This window comes from Pleurodeles waltl, chromosome 4_1, assembly GCF_031143425.1.
Source record: "Pleurodeles waltl isolate 20211129_DDA chromosome 4_1, aPleWal1.hap1.20221129, whole genome shotgun sequence".
Taxonomy (NCBI): domain Eukaryota; kingdom Metazoa; phylum Chordata; class Amphibia; order Caudata; family Salamandridae; genus Pleurodeles; species Pleurodeles waltl.
Window position 1 is genome coordinate 39,970,150 of NC_090442.1, and position 22,220 is coordinate 39,992,369.

General features: G+C 39.3%; 4 non-coding genes across 4 annotated transcripts; all 4 read right to left on the reverse strand.

Annotated features, from left to right (window-relative positions):
• Positions 1 to 7,924: 7,924 nt before the first annotated feature.
• On the reverse strand, positions 7,925 to 7,997 carry TRNAQ-UUG (transfer RNA glutamine (anticodon UUG)). Its single transcript has one exon. It is a non-coding gene; the product is annotated as a tRNA-Gln (tRNA).
• Positions 7,998 to 11,573: 3,576 nt separating this feature from the next.
• TRNAQ-UUG (transfer RNA glutamine (anticodon UUG)) lies at positions 11,574 to 11,646 on the reverse strand. The gene has a single exon. It is a non-coding gene; the product is annotated as a tRNA-Gln (tRNA).
• A 7,228-nt stretch (positions 11,647 to 18,874) lies between these two features.
• TRNAR-UCG (transfer RNA arginine (anticodon UCG)) lies at positions 18,875 to 18,947 on the reverse strand. Its single transcript has one exon. It is a non-coding gene; the product is annotated as a tRNA-Arg (tRNA).
• A 1,752-nt stretch (positions 18,948 to 20,699) lies between these two features.
• On the reverse strand, positions 20,700 to 20,772 carry TRNAR-UCG (transfer RNA arginine (anticodon UCG)). The gene has a single exon. It is a non-coding gene; the product is annotated as a tRNA-Arg (tRNA).
• Positions 20,773 to 22,220: the final 1,448 nt, after the last annotated feature.

The window sequence follows — 22,220 nt, forward strand, 5'->3', positions numbered from 1 at the left end:
CTCTGTATCAATATAACTACAACTAGAGACAGAAAGGAAATTAAAAAACAATCTGCCCATTTGAATAACCAGCAGAGTTTTAAGGACGTACAAATTCAAATGTGACAATTTCAGAGTTCCTCATTCATAAGAAGTCTGTGAGATAGTATCTCAGAAAGATCTCAAGTTTATAGCAAAAATGGTTGTAAGGGTGATTTTTACCACACAATTGCAACTAGGTGACTCAATCTGCAAGAGACCAGTCCTTGACAGATTACACAACTGGGGCAACAGCAAAGGCAGCAATTGTGTCAATCCTTTATGATTCTTCTCCAGTACTATATTTTTTCTGAGGGACAATTTGCATTATTCCTGGAGAAAATCATAGAGTTTCTACGCATGCATAGTTTCTGCTTTCTGCACGCACACACTCCCTGCACTGCATCTAACCACAGTTCTGTTAAGAATGATTGTGCTGTGTCATATTGTTGCATACGTATTGCATATCCATGGCATTTATGAAGAGGTACTTTGGTATGACAGAAAGACAGAAAAGTAGCAATGCTGAAGGCATAACGTGACTGATTGTGCAGTTTGTATTGGGCTTTCTTAATGAGTGAGAGTGAAAGGAGTATTGTAAGAGCGTGCCTCCAGTTTGTATGTAAAGATAAGTTGGGTGCTGTGAGAAAAAGACTCAACCATGAAGGCACTCGAACCCTGAATCTTCTGATCCGAAGTCAGACGCCTTATCCATTAGGCCACATGGTCACTAACTGCAATATGTTTGGGTGTTTAGGGTTAGGTGGTATGAATGGATGTGGAACATATCAATTACAGGTGCGCAGGACAGGATCCCATACCGTTCTTCATCTTCTTTCTATCAAAGGAGTTTTTTCAAACAATATCTAGATAATTTCCTTATGATGTGCTTTTTTGCCGTTAATCCTCCTTTCTTCTTTTAATGAATACTCTGTTTTATGCTGCAATGGTATTTTTGGATTATTTGAAAAGAGAATGAAACTGCTTTGACAGTAGTTCAGACTTCCCCTTTCTTGACTTGCTAATTTGCTCCCTGAATTAGCTTATACAAGTGATATGAACAGGGCCTTGACCTAAGCACGTACCTGAAAGGCTGTCACCACCTATAGAAATAAAATAAACAGCAGCTCAAAACATTCATTTTGAAAGAGAATATTTCAAGTGAGTCCAAGTTTAATTTCAATTAAGAAAGCTGTTGCTGCACATTTGGGTAACCAGCATGACTCTTTTCAGTGAAGAAGTGGAATGGTTCTGTTGCAATATACTATCACCCTGGCAAGCTGCTACGAGGAAGAGTAAACAATATGATTAGGTTTCAACAAAAATGTATTAGTTCAGGGTTTGCACCTCAGATAGACTTAAACTTACACACCCTGGTCTGTGAGAGTAGTGCCCTATCCATTGCGGCATTGAGGGTAATCTGCAAGACAGAGTTCCAAAATCATCCTTTCATCTCAGTTCATGGCCACATACAGTATTTCTGCAGTCATTCGTTTCACTTTTCTGTCTTTAATTAAACTGACCATTTTAAACCTCCGGTACCCACCACTTCAATCTTACAGTTTTTGTGCTATCATAGGGCCTTGGAACTTTTGGCAAGTGGACAGAAGCTGTCAGAGAACCACATCACAATACATACTCCTTTGCCTGATACCTTTCACAACAAACTGCTCTTGGAAAAAGACGTTAACCGGTTCTTGCTCTCAGACAGACACAGAAAGCCTATCACCACCTCTACGAACATATTTCAATCAAACCAATATATATCATTCAACAATTATGCCTCTGTATCAATATAACTACAACTCGAGACAGAAAGGAATTTAAAAAACAATCTGCCCATTTGAATAACCAGCATAGTTTTAAGGACGTACAAATTGGAATGTGACAATTTCAGAGTTCCTCATTCATAAGAAGTCTGTGAGATAGTATCTCAGAAAGATCTCAAGTTTATAGCAAAAATGGTTGTAAGGGTGATTTTTACCACATAATTGCAACTAGGTGCCTCAATCTGCAAGAGACCAGTCCTTGACAGATTACACAACTGGGGCAACAGCAAAGGCAGCAATTGTGTCAATCGTTTATGATTCTTCTCTAGTACTATACTTTTTCTGAGGGACAATTTGCATTATTCCTGGAGAAAATCATAGAGCTTCTACCCATGCATAGTTTCTGCTTTCTGCACGCACACACTCCCTGCACTGAGTCTACCCACAGTTCTGTTCGGAATGATCGTGCCATGACATATTGTTGTATACGTATTGCATATCCGTGGCATTTATGAAGAGGTACTTTGGTATGGCAGAAAGACAGAAAAGTAGCAATGCTGAAGGCATAACATGACTGATTGTGCAGTTTGCATTGGGCTTTCTTAATGAGTGAGAGTGAAATGAGTATTGTAAGAGTGTATTTCCAGTTTGTATGTAAAGATAAGTTGGGTGCTGTGACAAAAAGACTCAACCACGAAGGGACTCGAACCCTCAATCTTCTGATCCGAAGTCAGCTGCCTTATCCATTAGGCCACATGGCCACTGACTGCAATATGTTTGGGTGTTTAGGGTTAGGTGGTATGAATGGATGTGGAACATATCAATTACAGGTGCGCAGGACAGGATCCCATACCGTTCTTCATCTTCTTTCCATCAAAGGAGTTTTTTCAAACAATATCTAGATAATTTCCAAAGTTTCATATCTTATGATGTGCTTTTTTGCCATTAATCCTCCTTCTTCTTTTATTGAATACTCTGTTTTATGCTGCAATGGTATTTTTGGATTATTTGAAAAGAGAATGAAACTGCTTTGACAGTAGTTCAGACTTCCCATTTCTTGACTTGCTAATTTGCTCCCTGAATTAGCTTATACAAGTGACATGAACAGGGCCTTGACCTAAGCACGTACCTGAAAGCCTGTCACCACCTCTAGAAATAAAATTCACAGCAGCTCAAAACATTCATTTTGAAAGAGAATATTTCAAGTGAGTCCAAGTTTAATTTCAATAAAGAAAGCTGTATAAAATGACACTCTGCATATTTGGGTAACCAGCATGACTCTTTTCAGTGAAGAAGTGGAATGGTTCTGTTGCAATATACTATCACCCTGGCAAGCTGCTACGAGGAAGAGTAAACAATATGATTAGGTTTCAGCAAAAATATATTAGTTCAGGGTGTGCACCTCAGATAGACTTAAACTTACACACCCTCGTCTGTGAGAGTAGTGCCCTATCCATTGCGGCATTGAGGGTAATCTGCAAGACAGAGTTCCAAAATCATCCTTTCATCTCAGTTCATGGCCACAAACAGTATTTCTGCAGTCATTCGTTTCACTTTTCTGTCTTTAATTAAACTGACCATTTTAAACCTCCGGCACCCACCACTTCAATCTTACCGTTTTTGTGCTATCATAGGGCCTTTGACCTTTTGGCAAGTGGACAGAAGCAGTCAGAGAACCACATCACAATACATACTCCTTTGCCTGATACCTTTCACAACAAACTGCTCTTGGAAAAAGACGTTAACCGGTCCTTGCTCTCAGACAGACACAGAAAGCCTATCACCACCTCTACGAACATATTTCAATCAAACCAATATATATCATTCAACAATTATGCCTCTGTATCAATATAACTACAACTAGAGACAGAAAGGAAATTAAAAAACAATCTGCCCATTTGAATAACCAGCAGAGTTTTAAGGACGTACAAATTCAAATGTGACAATTTCAGAGTTCCTCATTCATAAGAAGTCTGTGAGATAGTATCTCAGAAAGATCTCAAGTTTATAGCAAAAATGGTTGTAAGGGTGATTTTTACCACACAATTGCAACTAGGTGACTCAATCTGCAAGAGACCAGTCCTTGACAGATTACACAACTGGGGCAACAACAAAGGCAGCAATTGTGTCAATCCTTTATGATTCTTCTCCAGTACTATATTTTTTCTGAGGGACAATTTGCATTATTCCTGGAGAAAATCATAGAGTTTCTACGCATGCATAGTTTCTGCTTTCTGCACGCACACACTCCCTGCACTGCATCTAACCACAGTTCTGTTAAGAATGATTGTGCTGTGTCATATTGTTGCATACGTATTGCATATCCATGGCATTTATGAAGAGGTACTTTGGTATGACAGAAAGACAGAAAAGTAGCAATGCTGAAGGCATAACGTGACTGATTGTGCAGTTTGTATTGGGCTTTCTTAATGAGTGAGAGTGAAAGGAGTATTGTAAGAGCGTGCCTCCAGTTTGTATGTAAAGATAAGTTGGGTGCTGTGAGAAAAAGACTCAACCATGAAGGCACTCGAACCCTGAATCTTCTGATCCGAAGTCAGACGCCTTATCCCTTAGGCCACATGGTCACTAACTGCAATATGTTTGGGTGTTTAGGGTTAGGTGGTATGAATGGATGTGGAACATATCAATTACAGGTGCGCAGGACAGGATCCCATACCGTTCTTCATCTTCTTTCTATCAAAGGAGTTTTTTCAAACAATATCTAGATAATTTCCTTATGATGTGCTTTTTTGCCGTTAATCCTCCTTTCTCCTTTTAATGAATACTCTGTTTTATGCTGCAATGGTATTTTTGGATTATTTGAAAAGAGAATGAAACTGCTTTGACAGTAGTTCAGACTTCCCCTTTCTTGACTTGCTAATTTGCTCCCTGAATTAGCTTATACAAGTGACATGAACAGGGCCTTGACCTAAGCACGTACCTGAAAGGCTGTCACCACCTATAGAAATAAAATAAACAGCAGCTCACAACATTCATTTTGAAAGAGAATATTTCAAGTGAGTCCAAGTTTAATTTCAATTAAGAAAGCTGTTGCTGCACATTTGGGTAACCAGCATGACTCTTTTCAGTGAAGAAGTGGAATGGTTCTGTTGCAATATACTATCACCCTGGCAAGCTGCTACGAGGAAGAGTAAACAATATGATTAGGTTTCAACAAAAATGTATTAGTTCAGGGTTTGCACCTCAGATAGACTTAAACTTACACACCCTGGTCTGTGAGAGTAGTGCCCTATCCATTGCGGCATTGAGGGTAATCTGCAAGACAGAGTTCCAAAATCATCCTTTCATCTCAGTTCATGGCCACATACAGTATTTCTGCAGTCATTCGTTTCACTTTTCTGTCTTTAATTAAACTGACCATTTTAAACCTCCGGCACCCACCACTTCAATCTTACAGTTTTTGTGCTATCATAGGGCCTTGGAACTTTTGGCAAGTGGACAGAAGCAGTCAGAGAACCACATCACAATACATACTCCTTTGCCTGATACCTTTCACAACAAACTGCTCTTGGAAAAAGACGTTAACCGGTTCTTGCTCTCAGACAGACACAGAAAGCCTATCACCACCTCTACGAACATATTTCAATCAAACCAATATTTATCATTCAACAATTATGCCTCTGTATCAATATAACTACAACTCGAGACAGAAAGGAATTTAAAAAACAATCTGCCCATTTGAATAACCAGCATAGTTTTAAGGACGTACAAATTGGAATGTGACAATTTCAGAGTTCCTCATTCATAAGAAGTCTGTGAGATAGTATCTCAGAAAGATCTCAAGTTTATAGCAAAAATGGTTGTAAGGGTGATTTTTACCACATAATTGCAACTAGGTGCCTCAATCTGCAAGAGACCAGTCCTTGACAGATTACACAACTGGGGCAACAGCAAAGGCAGCAATTGAGTCAATCGTTTATGATTCTTCTCTAGTACTATACTTTTTCTGAGGGACAATTTGCATTATTCCTGGAGAAAATCATAGAGCTTCTACCCATGCATAGTTTCTGCTTTCTGCACGCACACACTCCCTGCACTGAGTCTACCCACAGTTCTGTTCGGAATGATCGTGCCATGACATATTGTTGTATACGTATTGCATATCCGTGGCATTTATGAAGAGGTACTTTGGTATGGCAGAAAGACAGAAAAGTAGCAATGCTGAAGGCATAACATGACTGATTGTGCAGTTTGCATTGGGCTTTCTTAATGAGTGAGAGTGAAATGAGTATTGTAAGAGTGTATTTCCAGTTTGTATGTAAAGATAAGTTGGGTGCTGTGACAAAAAGACTCAACCACGAAGGGACTTGAACCCTCAATCTTCTGATCCGAAGTCAGCTGCCTTATCCATTAGGCCACATGGTCACTGACTGCAATATGTTTGGGTGTTTAGGGTTAGGTGGTATGAATGGATGTGGAACATATCAATTGCAGGTGCGCAGGACAGGATCCCATACCGTTCTTCATCTTCTTTCCATCAAAGGAGTTTTTTCAAACAATATCTAGATAATTTCCAAAGTTTCATATCTTATGATGTGCTTTTTTGCCATTAATCCTCCTTCTTCTTTTATTGAATACTCTGTTTTATGCTGCAATGGTATTTTTGGATTATTTGAAAAGAGAATGAAACTGCTTTGACAGTAGTTCAGACTTCCCATTTCTTGACTTGCTAATTTGCTCCCTGAATTAGCTTATACAAGTGACATGAACAGGGCCTTGACCTAATCACGTACCTGAAAGCCTGTCACCACCTCTAGAAATAAAATTCACAGCAGCTCAAAACATTAATTTTGAAAGAGAATATTTGAAGTGAGTCCAAGTTTAATTTCAATAAAGAAAGCTGTATAAAATGACACGCTGCACATTTGGGTAACCAGCATGACTCTTTTCAGTGAAGAAGTGGAATGGTTCTGTTGCAATATACTATCACCCTGGCAAGCTGCTACGAGGAAGAGTAAACAATATGATTAGGTTTCAGCAAAAATGTATTAGTTCAGGGTGTGCACCTCAGATAGACTTAAACTTACACACCCTGGTCTGTGAGAGTAGTGCCCTATCCATTGCGGCATTGAGGGTAATCTGCAAGACAGAGTTCCAAAATCATCCTTTCATCTCAGTTCATGGCCACATACAGTATTTCTGCAGTCATTCGTTTCACTTTTCTGTCTTTAATTAAACTGACCATTTTAAACCTCCGGCACCCACCACTTCAATCTCACCGTTTTTGTGCTATCATAGGGCCTTGGAACTTTAGGCAAGTGGACAGAAGCAGTCAGAGAACCACACCACAATGCATACCCCTTTGCCTGATACCTTTCACAACAAACTGCTCTTGGAAAAAGACGTTAACCGGTCCTTGCTCTCAGACAGACACAGAAAGCCTATCACCACCTCTACGAACATATTTCAATCAAACCAATATATATCATTCAACAATTATGCCTCTGTATCAATATAACTACAACTCGAGACAGAAAGGAATTTAAAAAACAATCTGCCAATTTGAATAACCAGCAGAGTTTTAAGGACGTACAAATTGGAATGTGACAATTTCAGAGTTCCTCATTCATAAGAAGTCTGTGAGATAGTATCTCAGAAAGATCTCAAGTTTATAGCAAAAATGGTTGTAAGGGTGATTTTTACCACACAATTGCAACTAGGTGCCTCAATCTGCAAGAGACCAGTCCTTGACAGATTACACAACTGGGGCAACAGAAAAGGCAGCAATTGTGTCAATTGTTTATGATTCTTCTCTAGTACTATACTTTTTCTGAGGGACAATTTGCATTATTCCTGGAGAAAATCATAGAGCTTCTACCCATGCATAGTTTCTGCTTTCTGCACGCACACACTCCCTGCACTGAGTCTACCCACATTTCTGTTCGGAATGATTGTGCCATGACATATTGTTGTATACGTATTGCATATCCGTGGCATTTATGAAGAGGTACTTTGGTATGGCAGAAAGACAGAAAAGTAGCAATGCTGAAGGCATAACGTTACTGATTGTGCAGTTTGCAGTGGGCTTTCTTAATGAGTGAGAGTGAAAGGAGTATTTTAAGAGTGTGTTTCCAGTTTGTATGTAAAGATAAGTTGGGTGCTGTGACAAAAAGACTCAACCATGAAGGGACTCGAACCCTCAATCTTCTGATCCAAAGTCAGACACCTTATCCATTAGGCCACATGGTCACTGACTGCAATATGTTTGGGTGTTTAGGGTTAGGTGGTATGAATGGATGTGGAACATATCAATTACAGGTGCGCAGGACAGGATCCCATACCGTTCTTCATCTTCTTTCCATCAAAGGAGTTTTTTCAAACAATATCTAGATAATTTCCAAAGTTTCATATCTTATGATGTGCTTTTTTGCCGTTAATCCTCCTTCTTCTTTTATTGAATACTCTGTTTTATGCTGCAATGGTATTTTTTGATTATTTGAAAAGAGAATGAAACTGCTTTGACAGTAGTTCAGACTTCCCATTTATTGACTTGCTAATTTGCTCCCTGAATTAGCTTATACAAGTGACATGAACAGGGCCTTGACCTAAGCACATACCTGAAAGGCTGTCACCACCTCTGGAAATAAAATTCACAGCAGCTCAAAACATTCATTTTGAAAGAGAATATTTCAAGTGAGTCCAAGTTTAATTTCAATAAAGAAAGCTGTATAAAATGACACGCTGCACATTTGGGTAACCAACATGACACTTTTCAGTGAAGAAGTGGAATGGCTCTGTTGCAATATACTATCACCCTGGCAAGCTGCTATGAGGAAGAGTAAACAATATGATTAGGTTTCAGCAAAAATGTATTAATTCAGGGTGTGCACCTCAGATAGACTTAAACTTACACACCCTGGTCTGTGAGAGTAGTGCCCTATCCATTGCGGCATTGAGGGTAATCTGCAAGACAGAGTTCCAAAATCATCCTTTCATCTCAGTTCATGGCCACATACAGTATTTCTGCAGTCATTCGTTTCACTTTTCTGTCTTTAATTAAACTGACCATTTTAAACCTCCGGCACCCACCACTTCAATCTCACCGTTTTTGTGCTATCATAGGGCCTTGGAACTTTAGGCAAGTGGACAGAAGCAGTCAGAGAACCACACCACAATGCATACCCCTTTGCCTGATACCTTTCACAACAAACTGCTCTTGGAAAAAGACGTTAACCGGTCCTTGCTCTCAGACAGACACAGAAAGCCTATCACCACCTCTACGAACATATTTCAATCAAACCAATATATATCATTCAACAATTATGCCTCTGTATCAATATAACTACAACTCGAGACAGAAAGGAATTTAAAAAACAATCTGCCAATTTGAATAACCAGCAGAGTTTTAAGGACGTACAAATTGGAATGTGACAATTTCAGAGTTCCTCATTCATAAGAAGTCTGTGAGATAGTATCTCAGAAAGATCTCAAGTTTATAGCAAAAATGGTTGTAAGGGTGATTTTTACCACACAATTGCAACTAGGTGCCTCAATCTGCAAGAGACCAGTCTTTGACAGATTACACAACTGGGGCAACAGCAAAGGCAGCAATTGTGTCAATCCTTTATGATTCTTCTCTAGTACTATACTTTTTCTGAGGGACAATTTGCATTATTCCTGGAGAAAATCATAGAGCTTCTACCCATGCATAGTTTCTGCTTTCTGCACGCACACACTCCCTGCACTGAATCTACCCACAGTTCTGTTCGGAATGATTGTGCCATGTCATATTGTTGTATACGTATTGCATATCCGTGGCATTTATGAAGAGGTACTTTGGTATGGCAGAAAGACAGAAAAGTAGCAATGCTGAAGGCGTAACGTGACTGATTGTGCAGTTTGCATTGGGCTTTCTTAATGAGTGAGAGTGAAAGGAGTATTGTAAGAGTGTATTTCCAGTTCGTATGTAAAGATAAGTTGGGTGCTGTGAGAAAAAGACTCAACCATGAAGGGACTCGAACCCTCAATCTTCTGATCCGAAGTCCGACGCCTTATCCATTAGGCCACATGGTGACTGACTGCAATATGTTTGGGTGTTTAGGGTTAGGTGGTATGAATGGATGTGGAACATATCAATTACAGGTGCGCAGGACAGGATCCCATACCGTTCTTCATCTTCTTTCCATCAAAGGAGTTTTTTCAAACAATATCTAGATCATTTCCAAAGTTTCATATCTTATGATGTGCTTTTTTGCCGTTAATCCTCCTATCTTCTTTTATTGAATACTCTGTTTTATGGTGCAATGGTATTTTTGGATTATTTGAAAAGAGAATGAAACTGCTTTGACAGTAGTTAAGACTTCCCATTTATTGACTTGCTAATTTGTTCCCTGAATTAGCTTATACAAGTGACATGAACAGGGCCTTGACCTAAGCACGTACTTGAAAGCCTGTCACCACCTCTAGAAATAAAATTCACAGCAGCTCAAGACATTCATTTTGCAAGAGAATATTTCAAGTGAGTCCAAGTTTAATTTCAATAAAGAAAGCTGTATAAAATGACACGCTGCACATTTGGGTAACCAGCATGACACTTTTCAGTGAAGAAGTGGAATGGTTCTGTTGCAATATACTATCACCCTGGCAAGCTGCTATGAGGAAGAGTAAACAATATGATTAGGTTTCAGCAAAAATGTATTAGTTCAGGGTGTGCACCTCAGATAGACTTAAACTTACACACCCTGGTCTGTGAGAGTAGTGCCCTATCCATTGCGGCATTGAGGGTAATCTGCAAGACAGAGTTCCAAAATCATCCTTTCATCTCAGTTCTTGGCCACATACAGTATTTCTGCAGTCATTCGTTTCACTTTTCTGTCTTTAATTAAACTGACCATTTTAAACCTCCGGCAGCCACCACTTCAATCTTACCGTTTTTGTGCTATCATAGGGCCTTGGACCTTTTGGCAAGTGGACAGAAGCAGTCAGAGAACCACATCACAATACATTCTCCTTTGCCTGATACCTTTCACAACAAACTGCTCTTGGAAAAAGACGTTAACCGGTCCTTGCTCTCAGACAGACACAGAAAGCCTATCACCACCTCTACGAACATATTTCAATCAAACCAATATATATCATTCAACAATTATGCCTCTGTATCAATATAACTACAACTCGAGACAGAAAGGAATTTAAAAAACAATCTGCCCATTTGAATAACCAGCAGAGTTTTAAGGACGTACAAATTGGAATGTGACAATTTCAGAGTTCCTCATTCATAAGAAGTCTGTGAGATAGTATCTCAGAAAGATCTCAAGTTTATAGCAAAAATGGTTGTAAGGGTGATTTTTACCACACAATTGCAACTAGGTGCCTCAATCTGCAAGAGACCAGTCCTTGACAGATTACACAACTGGGGCAACAGAAAAGGCAGCAATTGTGTCAATTGTTTATGATTCTTCTCTAGTACTATACTTTTTCTGAGGGACAATTTGCATTATTCCTGGAGAAAATCATAGAGCTTCTACCCATGCATAGTTTCTGCTTTCTGCACGCAAACACTCCCTGCACTGAATCTACCCACAGTTCTGTTCGGAATGATTGTGCCATGTCATATTGTTGTATACGTATTGTATATCCGTGGCATTTATGAAGAGGTACTTTGGTATGGCAGAAAGACAGAAAAGTAGCAATGCTGAAGGCATAACGTGACTGATTGTGCAGTTTGCATTGGGCTTTCTTAATGAGTGAGAGTGAAAGGAGTATTTTAAGAGTGTGTTTCCAGTTTGTATGTAAAGATAAGTTGGGTGCTGTGACAAAAAGACTCAACCATGAAGGGACTCGAACCCTCAATCTTCTGATCCAAAGTCAAACGCCTTATCCATTAGGCCACATGGTCACTGACTGCAATATGTTTGGGTGTTTAGGGTTAGGTGGTATGAATGGATGTGGAACAGATCAATTACAGGTGCGCAGGACAGGATCCCATACCGTTCTTCATCTTCTTTCCATCAAAGGAGGTTTTTCAAACAATATCTAGATAATTTCCAAAGTTTCATATCTTATGCTGTGCTTTTTTGCCATTAATCCTCCTTTCTTCTTTTATTTAATACTCTGTTTTATGCTGCAATGGTATTTTTGGATTATTTGAAAAGAGAATGAAACTGCTTTGACAGTAGTTCAGACTTCCCATTTCTTGACTTGCTAATTTGCTCCCTGAATTAGCTTATACAAGTGACATGAACAGGGCCTTGACCTAAGCACGTACCTGAAAGCCTGTCACCACCTCTAGAAATAAAATTCACAGCAGCTCAAAACATTCATTTTGAAAGAGAATATTTCAAGTGAGTCTAAGTTTAATTTCAATAAAGAAAGCTGTATAAAATGACACGCTGCACATTTGGGTAACCAACATGACACTTTTCAGTGAAGAAGTGGAATGGTTCTGTTGCAATATACTATCACCCTGGCAAGCTGCTACGAGGAAGAGTAAACAATATGATTAGGTTTCAGCAAAAATGTATTAGTTCAGGGTGTGCACCTCCGATAGACTTAAACTTACACACCCTGGTCTGTGAGAGTAGTGCCCTATCCATTGCGGCATTGAGGGTAATCTGCAAGACAGAGTTCCAAAATCATCCTTTCATCTCAGTTCATGGCCACATACAGTATTTCTGCAGTCATTCATTTCACTTTTCTGTCTTTAATTAAACTGACCATTTTAAACCTCCGGCACCCACCACTTCAATCTTACCGTTTTTGTGCTATCATAGGGCCTTGGAACTTTTGGCAAGTGGACAGAAGCAGTCAGAGAACCACATCACAATACATACTCCTTTGCCTGATACCTTTCACAACAAACTGCTCTTGGAAAAAGACGTTAACCGGTCCTTGCTCTCAGACAGACACAGAAAGCCTATCACCACCTCTACGAACATATTTCAATCAAACCAATATATATCATTCAACAATTATGCCTCTGTATCAATATAACTACAACTCGAGACAGAAAGGAATTTAAAAAACAATCTGCCCATTTGAATAACCAGCATAGTTTTAAGGACGTACAAATTGGAATGTGACAATTTCAGAGTTCCTCATTCATAAGAAGTCTGTGAGATAGTATCTCAGAAAGATCTCAAGTTTATAGCAAAAATGGTTGTAAGGGTGATTTTTACCACACAATTGCAACTAGGTGCCTCAATCTGCAAGAGACCAATCCTTGACAGATTACACAACTGGGGCAACAGCAAAGGCAGCAATTGTGTCAATCCTTTATGATTCTTCTCTAGTACTATACTTTTTCTGAGGGACAATTTGCATTATTCCTGGAGAAAATCATAGAGCTTCTACCCATGCATAGTTTCTGCTTTCTGCATGCACACACTCCCTGCACTGAATCTACCCACAGTTCTGTTCAGAATGATTGTGCCATGTCATATTGTTGTATACGTATTGCATATCCGTGGCATTTATGAAGAGGTACTTTGGTATGGCAGAAAGACAGAAAAGTAGCAATGCTGAAGGCATAACGTGACTGATTGTGCAGTTTGCAGTGGGCTTTCTTAATGAGTGAGAGTGAAAGGAGTATTTTAAGAGTGTGTTTCCAGATTGTATGTAAAGATAAGTTGGGTGCTGTGAGAAAAAGACACAACCATGAAGGGACTCGAACCCTCAATCCTCTGATCCGAAGTCAGACTCATTATCCATTAGGCCACATGGTCACTGACTTCAACTTGTTTGGGTGTTTAGGGTTAGGTGGTATGAATGGATGTGGAACATATCAATTACAGGTGCGCAGGACAGGATCCCATACCGTTCTTCATCTTCTTTCCATCAAAGGAGTTTTTTCAAACAATATCTAGATAATTTCCAAAGTTTCATATCTCATGCTGTGCTTTTTTGCCGTTAATCCTCCTTTCTTCTTTTATTGAATACTCTGTTTCATGCTGCAATGGTATTTTGGGATTATTTGAAAAGAGAATGAAACTGCTTTGACAGTAGTTCAGACTTCCCATTTCTTGACTTGCTAATTTGCTCCCTGAATTAGCTTATACAAGTGACATGAACAGGGCCTTGACCTAAGCACGTACCTGAAAGCCTGTCACCACCTCTGGAAATAAAATTCACAGCAGCTCAAAACATTCATTTTGAAAGAGAATATTTGAAGTGAGTCCAAGTTTAATTTCAATAAAGAAAGCTGTATAAAATGACACGCTGCACATTTGGGTAACCAGCATGACTCTTTTCAGTGAAGAAGTGGAATGGTTCTGTTGCAATATACTATCACCCTAGCAAGCTGCTACGAGGAAGAGTAAACAATATGATTAGGTTTCAACAAAAATGTATTAGTTCAGGGTGTGCACCTCAGATAGACTTAAACTTACACACCCTGGTCTGTGAGAGTAGTGCCCTATCCGTTGTGGCATTGAGGGTAATCTGCAAGACAGAGTTCCAAAATCATCCTTTCATCTCAGTTCATGGCCACATACAGTATTTCTGCAGTCATTCGTTTCCCTTTTCTGTCTTTAATTAAACTGACCATTTTAAACCTCCGGCACCCACCACTTCAATCTTACAGTTTTTGTGCTATCATAGGGCCTTGGAACTTTTGGCAAGTGGACAGAAGCAGTCAGAGAACCACATCACAATACATACTCCTTTGCCTGATACCTTCCACAACAAACTGCTCTTGGAAAAAGACGTTAACCGGTTCTTGCTCTCAGACAGACACAGAAAGCCTATCACCACCTCTACGAACATATTTCAATCAAACCAATATATATATCATTCAACAATTATGCCTCTGTATCAATATAACTACAACTCGAGACAGAAAGGAATTTAAAAAACAATCTGCCTATTTCAATAACCAGCATAATTTTAAGGACGTACAAATTGGAATGTGACAATTTCAGAGTTCCTCATTCATAAGAAGTCTGTGAGATAGTATCTCAGAAAGATCTCAAGTTTATAGCAAAAATGGTTGTAAGGGTGATTTTTACCACACAATTGCAACTAGGTGCCTCAATCTGCAAGAGACCAGTCCTTGACAGATTACACAACTGGGGCAACAGCAAAGGCAGCAATTGTGTCAATCGTTTATGATTCCTCTCTAGGACTAAACTTTTTCTGAGGGACAATTTGCATTATTCCTGGAGAAAATCATAGAGCTTCTACCCATGCATAGTTTCTGCTTTCTGCACGCACACACTCCCTGCACTGAGTCTACCCACAGTTCTGTTCGGAATGATTGTGCCATGACATATTGTTGTATACGTATTGCATATCCGTGGCATTTATGAAGAGGTACTTTGGTATGGCAGAAAGACAGAAAAGTAGCAATGCTGAAGGCATAACATGACTGATCGTGCAGTTTGCATTGGTCTTTCTTAATGAGTGAGAGTGAAATGAGTATTTTAAGAGTGTATTTCCAGTTTGTATGTAAAGATAAGTTGGGTGCTGTGACAAAAAGACTCAATCATGAAGGGACTCGAACCCTCAATCTTCTGATCCGAAGTCAGACGGCTTATCCTTTAGGCCACATGGTCACTGACTGCAATATGTTTGGGTGTTTAGGGTTAGGTGGTATGAATGGATGTGGAACATATCAATTACAGGTGCGCAGGACAGGATCCCATACCGTTCTTCATCTTCTTTCCATCAAAGGAGTTTTTTCAAACAATATCTAGATAATTTCCAAAGTTTCATATCTTATGATGTGCTTTTTTGCCGTTAATCCTCCTTCTTCTTTTATTGAATACTCTGTTTTATGCTGCAATGGTATTTTTGGATTATTTGAAAAGAGAATGAAACTGCTTTGACAGTAGTTCAGACTTTCCATTTATTGACTTGCTAATTTGCTCCCTGAATTAGCTTATACAAGTGACATGAACAGGGCCTTGACCTAAGCACGTACCTGAAAGGCTGTCACCACCTCTGGAAATAAAATTCACAGCAGCTCAAAACATTCATTTTGAAAGAGAATATTTCAAGTGAGTCCAAGTTTAATTTCAATAAAGAAAGCTGTATAAAATGACACGCTGCACATTTGGGTAACCAACATGACACTTTTCAGTGAAGAAGTGGAATGGTTCTGTTGCAATATACTATCACCCTGGCAAGCTGCTACGAGGAAGAGTAAACAATATGATTAGGTTTCAGCAAAAATGTATTAGTTCAGGGTGTGCACCTCAGATAGACTTAAACTTACACACCCTGGTCTGTGAGAGTAGTGCCCTATCCATTGCGGCATTGAGGGTAATCTGCAAGACAGAGTTCCAAAATCATCCTTTCATCTCAGTTCATGGCTACATACAGTATTTCTGCAGTCATTCGTTTCACTTTTCTGTCTTTAATTAAACTGACCATTTTAAACCTCCTGCACCCACCACTTCAATCTTACCGTTTTTGTGCTATCATAGGGCCTTGGAACTTTTGGCAAGTGGACAGAAGCAGTCAGAGAACCACATCACAATACATACTCCTTTGCCTGATACCTTTCACAACAAACTGCTCTTGGAAAAAGACGTTAACCGGTCCTTGCTCTGAGACAGACACAGAAAGCCTATCACCACCTCTACGAACATATTTCAATCAAACCAATATATATCATTCAACAATTATGCCTCTGTATCAATATAACTACAACTCGAGACAGAAAGGAATTTAAAAAACAATCTGCCCATTTGAATAACCAGCAGAGTTTTAAGGACGTACAAATTGGAATGTGACAATTTCAGAGTTCCTCATTCATAAGAAGTCTGTGAGATAGTATCTCAGAAAGATCTCAAGTTTATAGCAAAAATGGTTGTAAGGGTGATTTTTACCACACAATTGCAACTAGGTGCCTCAATCTGCAAGAGACCAGTCCTTGACAGATTACACAACTGGGGCAACAGCAAAGGCAGCAATTGTGTCAATCCTTTATGATTCTTCTCTAGTACTATACTTTTTCTGAGGGACAATTTGCATTATTCCTGGAGAAAATCATAGAGCTTCTACCCATGCATAGTTTCTGCTTTCTGCACGCACACACTCCCTGCACTGAATCTACCCACAGTTCTGTTCAGAATGATTGTGCCATGTCATATTGTTGTATACGTATTGCATATCCGTGGCATTTATGAAGAGGTACTTTGGTATGGCAGAAAGACAGAAAAGTAGCAATGCTGAAGGCATAACGTGACTGATTGTGCAGTTTGCAGTGGGCTTTCTTAATGAGTGAGAGTGAAAGGAGTATTTTAAGAGTGTGTTTCCAGTTTGTATGTAAAGATAAGTTGGGTGCTGTGAGAAAAAGACTCAACCATGAAGGGACTCGAACCCTCGAGCCTCTGATCCGAAGTCAGACGCATTATCCATTAGGCCACATGGTCACTGACTTCAATTTGTTTGGGTGTTTAGGGTTAGATGGTATGAATGGATGTGGAACATATCAATTACAGGTGCGCAGGATATGATCCCATACCGTTCTTCATCTTCTTTCCATCAAAGGAGTTTTTTCAAACAATATCTAGATAATTTCCAAAGTTTCATATCTTATGCTGTGCTTTTTTGCCGTTAATCCTCCTTTCTTCTTTTATTGAATACTCTGTTTCATGCTGCAATGGTATTTTTGGATTATTTGAAAAGAGAATGAAACTGCTTTGACAGTAGTTCAGACTTCCCATTTCTTGACTTGCTAATTTGCTCCCTGAATTAGCTTATACAAGTGACATGAACAGGGCCTTGACCTAAGCACGTACCTGAAAGCCTGTCACCACCTCAAGAAATAAAATTCACAGCAGCTCAAAACATTCATTTTGAAAGAGAATATTTGAAGTGAGTCCAAGTTTAATTTCAATAAAGAAAGCTGTATAAAATGACATGCTGCACATTTGGGTAACCAGCATGACTCTTTTCAGTGAAGAAGTGGAATGGTTCTGTTGCAATATACTATCACCCTGGCAAGCTGCTACGAGGAAGAGTAAACAATATGATTAGGTTTCAACAAAAATGTATTAGTTCAGGGTGTGCACCTCAGATAGACTTAAATTTACACACCCTGGTCTGTGAGAGTAGTGCCCTATCCATTGCGGCATTGAGGGTAATCTGCAAGACAGAGTTCCAAAATCATCCTTTCATCTCAGTTCATGGCCACATACAGTATTTCTGCAGTCATTCGTTTCACTTTTCTGTCTTTAATTAAACTGACCATTTTAAACCTCCGGCATCCACCACTTCAATCTTACCGTTTTTGTGCTATCATAGGGCCTTGGAACTTTTGGCAAGTGGACAGAAGCAGTCAGAGAACCACATCACAATACATACTCCTTTGCCTGATACCTTTCACAACAAACTGCTCTTGGAAAAAGACGTTAACCGGTCCTTGCTCTCAGACAGACACAGAAAGCCTATCACCACCTCTACGAACATATTTCAATCAAACCAATATATATCATTCAACAATTATGCCTCTGTATCAATATAACTACAACTCGAGACAGAAAGGAATTTAAAAAACAATCTGCCCATTTGAATAACCAGCAGAGTTTTAAGGACGTACAAATTGGAATGTGACAATTTCAGAGTTCCTCATTCATAAGAAGTCTGTGAGATAATATCTCAGAAAGATCTCAAGTTTATAGCAGAAATGGTTGTAAGGGTGATTTTTACCACACAATTGCAACTAGGTGCCTCAATCTGCAAGAGACCAGTCCTTGACAGATTGCACAACTGGGGCAACAGCAAAGGCAGCAATTGTGTCAATCCTTTATGATTCTTCTCTAGTACTATACTTTTTCTGAGGGACAATTTGCATTATTCCTGGAGAAAATCATAGAGCTTCTACCCATGCATAGTTTCTGCTTTCTGCACGCACACACTCCCTGCACTGAATCTACCCACAGTTCTGTTCAGAATGATTGTGCCATGTCATATTGTTGTATACGTATTGCATATCCGTGGCATTTATGAAGAGGTACTTTGGTATGGCAGAAAGACAGAAAAGTAGCAATGCTGAAGGCATAACGTGACTGATTGTGCAGTTTGCATTGGGCTTTCTTAATGAGTGAGAGTGAAAGGAGTATTTTAAGAGTGTGTTTCCAGTTTGTATGTAAAGATAAGTTGGGTGCTGTGAGAAAAAGATTCAACCATGAAGGGACTCCAACCCTCAATCTTCTGATCCGAAGTCAGACGCCTTATCCATTAGGCCACATGGTCACTGACTGCAACATGTTTGGGTGTTTAGGGTTAGGTGGTATGAATGGATGTGGAACATATCAATTACAGGTGCGCAGGACAGGATCCCATACCGTTCTTCATCTTCTTTCCATCAAAGGAGTTTTTTCAAACAATATCTAGATAATTTCCAAAGTTTCATATCTTATGATGTGCTTTTTTGCCGTTAATCCTCCTTTCTTCTTTTATTGAATACTCTGTTTTATGCTGCAATGGTATTTTTGGATTATTTGAAAAGAGAATGAAACTGCTTTGACAGTAGTTCAGACTTTCCATTTATTGACTTGCTAATTTGCTCCCTGAATTAGCTTATACAAGTGACATGAACAGGGCCTTGACCTAAGCACGTACCTGAAAGGCTGTCACCACCTCTGGAAATAAAATTCACAGCAGCTCAAAACATTCATTTTGAAAGAGAATATTTCAAGTGAGTCCAAGTTTAATTTCAATAAAGAAAGCTGTATAAAATGACACGCTGCACATTTGGGTAACCAACATGACACTTTTCAGTGAAGAAGTGGAATGGTTCTGTTGCAATATACTATCACCCTGGCAAGCTGCTACGAGGAAGAGTAAACAATATGATTAGGTTTCAGCAAAAATGTATTAGTTCAGGGTGTGCACCTCAGATAGACTTAAACTTACACACCCTGGTCTGTGAGAGTAGTGCCCTATCCATTGCGGCATTGAGGGTAATCTGCAAGACAGAGTTCCAAAATCATCCTTTCATCTCAGTTCATGGCTACATACAGTATTTCTGCAGTCATTCGTTTCACTTTTCTGTCTTTAATTAAACTGACCATTTTAAACCTCCTGCACCCACCACTTCAATCTTACCGTTTTTGTGCTATCATAGGGCCTTGGAACTTTTGGCAAGTGGACAGAAGCAGTCAGAGAACCACATCACAATACATACTCCTTTGCCTGATACCTTTCACAACAAACTGCTCTTGGAAAAAGACGTTAACCGGTCCTTGCTCTCAGACAGACACAGAAAGCCTATCACCACCTCTACGAACATATTTCAATCAAACCAATATATATCATTCAACAATTATGCCTCTGTATCAATATAACTACAACTCGAGACAGAAAGGAATTTAAAAAACAATCTGCCCATTTGAATAACCAGCAGAGTTTTAAGGACGTACAAATTGGAATGTGACAATTTCAGAGTTCCTCATTCATAAGAAGTCTGTGAGATAGTATCTCAGAAAGATCTCAAGTTTATAGCAAAAATGGTTGTAAGGGTGATTTTTACCACACAATTGCAACTAGGTGCCTCAATCTGCAAGAGACCAGTCCTTGACAGATTACACAACTGGGGCAACAGCAAAGGCAGCAATTGTGTCAATCCTTTATGATTCTTCTCTAGTACTATACTTTTTCTGAGGGACAATTTGCATTATTCCTGGAGAAAATCATAGAGCTTCTACCCATGCATAGTTTCTGCTTTCTGCACGCACACACTCCCTGCACTGAATCTACCCACAGTTCTGTTCAGAATGATTGTGCCATGTCATATTGTTGTATACGTATTGCATATCCGTGGCATTTATGAAGAGGTACTTTGGTATGGCAGAAAGAAAGAAAAGTAGCAATGCTGAAGGCATAACGTGACTGATTGTGCAGTTTGCAGTGGGCTTTCTTAATGAGTGAGAGTGAAAGGAGTATTTTAAGAGTGTGTTTCCAGTTTGTATGTAAAGATAAGTTGGGTGCTGTGAGAAAAAGATTCAACCATGAAGGGACTCGAACCCTCAATCTTCTGATCCGAAGTCAGACGCCTTATCCATTAGGCCACATGGTCACTGACTGCAACATGTTTGGGTGTTTAGGGTTAGGTGGTATGAATGGATGTGGAACATATCAATTACAGGTGCGCAGGACAGGATCCCATACCGTTCTTCATCTTCTTTCCATCAAAGGAGTTTTTTCAAACAATATCTAGATAATTTCCAAAGTTTCATATCTTATGATGTGCTTTTTTGCCGTTAATCCTCCTTTCTTCTTTTATTGAATACTCTGTTTTATGCTGCAATGGTATTTTTGGATTATTTGAAAAGAGAATGTTTCAGACTTCCCATTTCTTGACTTGCTAATTTGCTCCCTGAATTAGCTTTTACAAGTGACATGAACAGGGCCTTGACCTAAGCACGTACCTGAAAGCCTGTCACCACCTCTAGAAATAAAATTCACAGCAGCTCAAAACATTCATTTTGAAAGAGAATATTTCAAGTGAGTCCAAGTTTAATTTCAATAAAGAAAGCTGTATAAAATGACACGCTGCACATTTGGGTAACCAACATGACACTTTTCAGTGAAGAAGTGGAATGGTTCTGTTGCAATATACTATCACCCTGGCAAGCTGCTACGAGGAAGAGTAAACAATATGATTAGGTTTCAGCAAAAATGTATTAGTTCAGGGTGTGCACCTCAGATAGACTTAAACTTACACACCCTGGTCTGTGAGAGTAGTGCCCTATCCATTGCGGCATTGAGGGTAATCTGCAAGACAGAGTTCCAAAATCATCCTTTCATCTCAGTTCATGGCCACATACAGTATTTCTGCAGTCATTCGTTTCACTTTTCTGTCTTTAATTAAACTGACCATTTTAAACCTCCGGCATCCACCACTTCAATCTTACCGTTTTTGTGCTATCATAGGGCCTTGGAACTTTTGGCAAGTGGACAGAAGCAGTCAGAGAACCACATCACAATACATACTCCTTTGCCTGATACCTTTCACAACAAACTGCTCTTTGAAAAAGACGTTAACAGGTCCTTGCTCTCAGACAGACACAGAAAGCCGATCACCACCTCTACGAACATATTTCAATCAAACCAATATATATCATTCAACAATTATGCCTCTGTATCAATATAACTACAACTCGAGACAGAAAGGAATTTAAAAAACAATCTGCCCATTTGAATAACCAGCATAGTTTTAAGGACGTACAAATTGGAATGTGACAATTTCAGAGTTTCTCATTCATAAGAAGTCTGTGAGATAGTATCTCAGAAAGATCTCAAGTTTATAGCAGAAATGGTTGTAAGGGTGATTTTTACCACACAATTGCAACTAGGTGCCTCAATCTGCAAGAGACCAGTCCTTGACAGATTGCACAACTGGGGCAACAGCAAAGGCAGCAATTGTGTCAATCCTTTATGATTCTTCTCTAGTACTATACTTTTTCTGAGGGACAATTTGCATTATTCCTGGAGAAAATCATAGAGCTTCTACCCATGCATAGT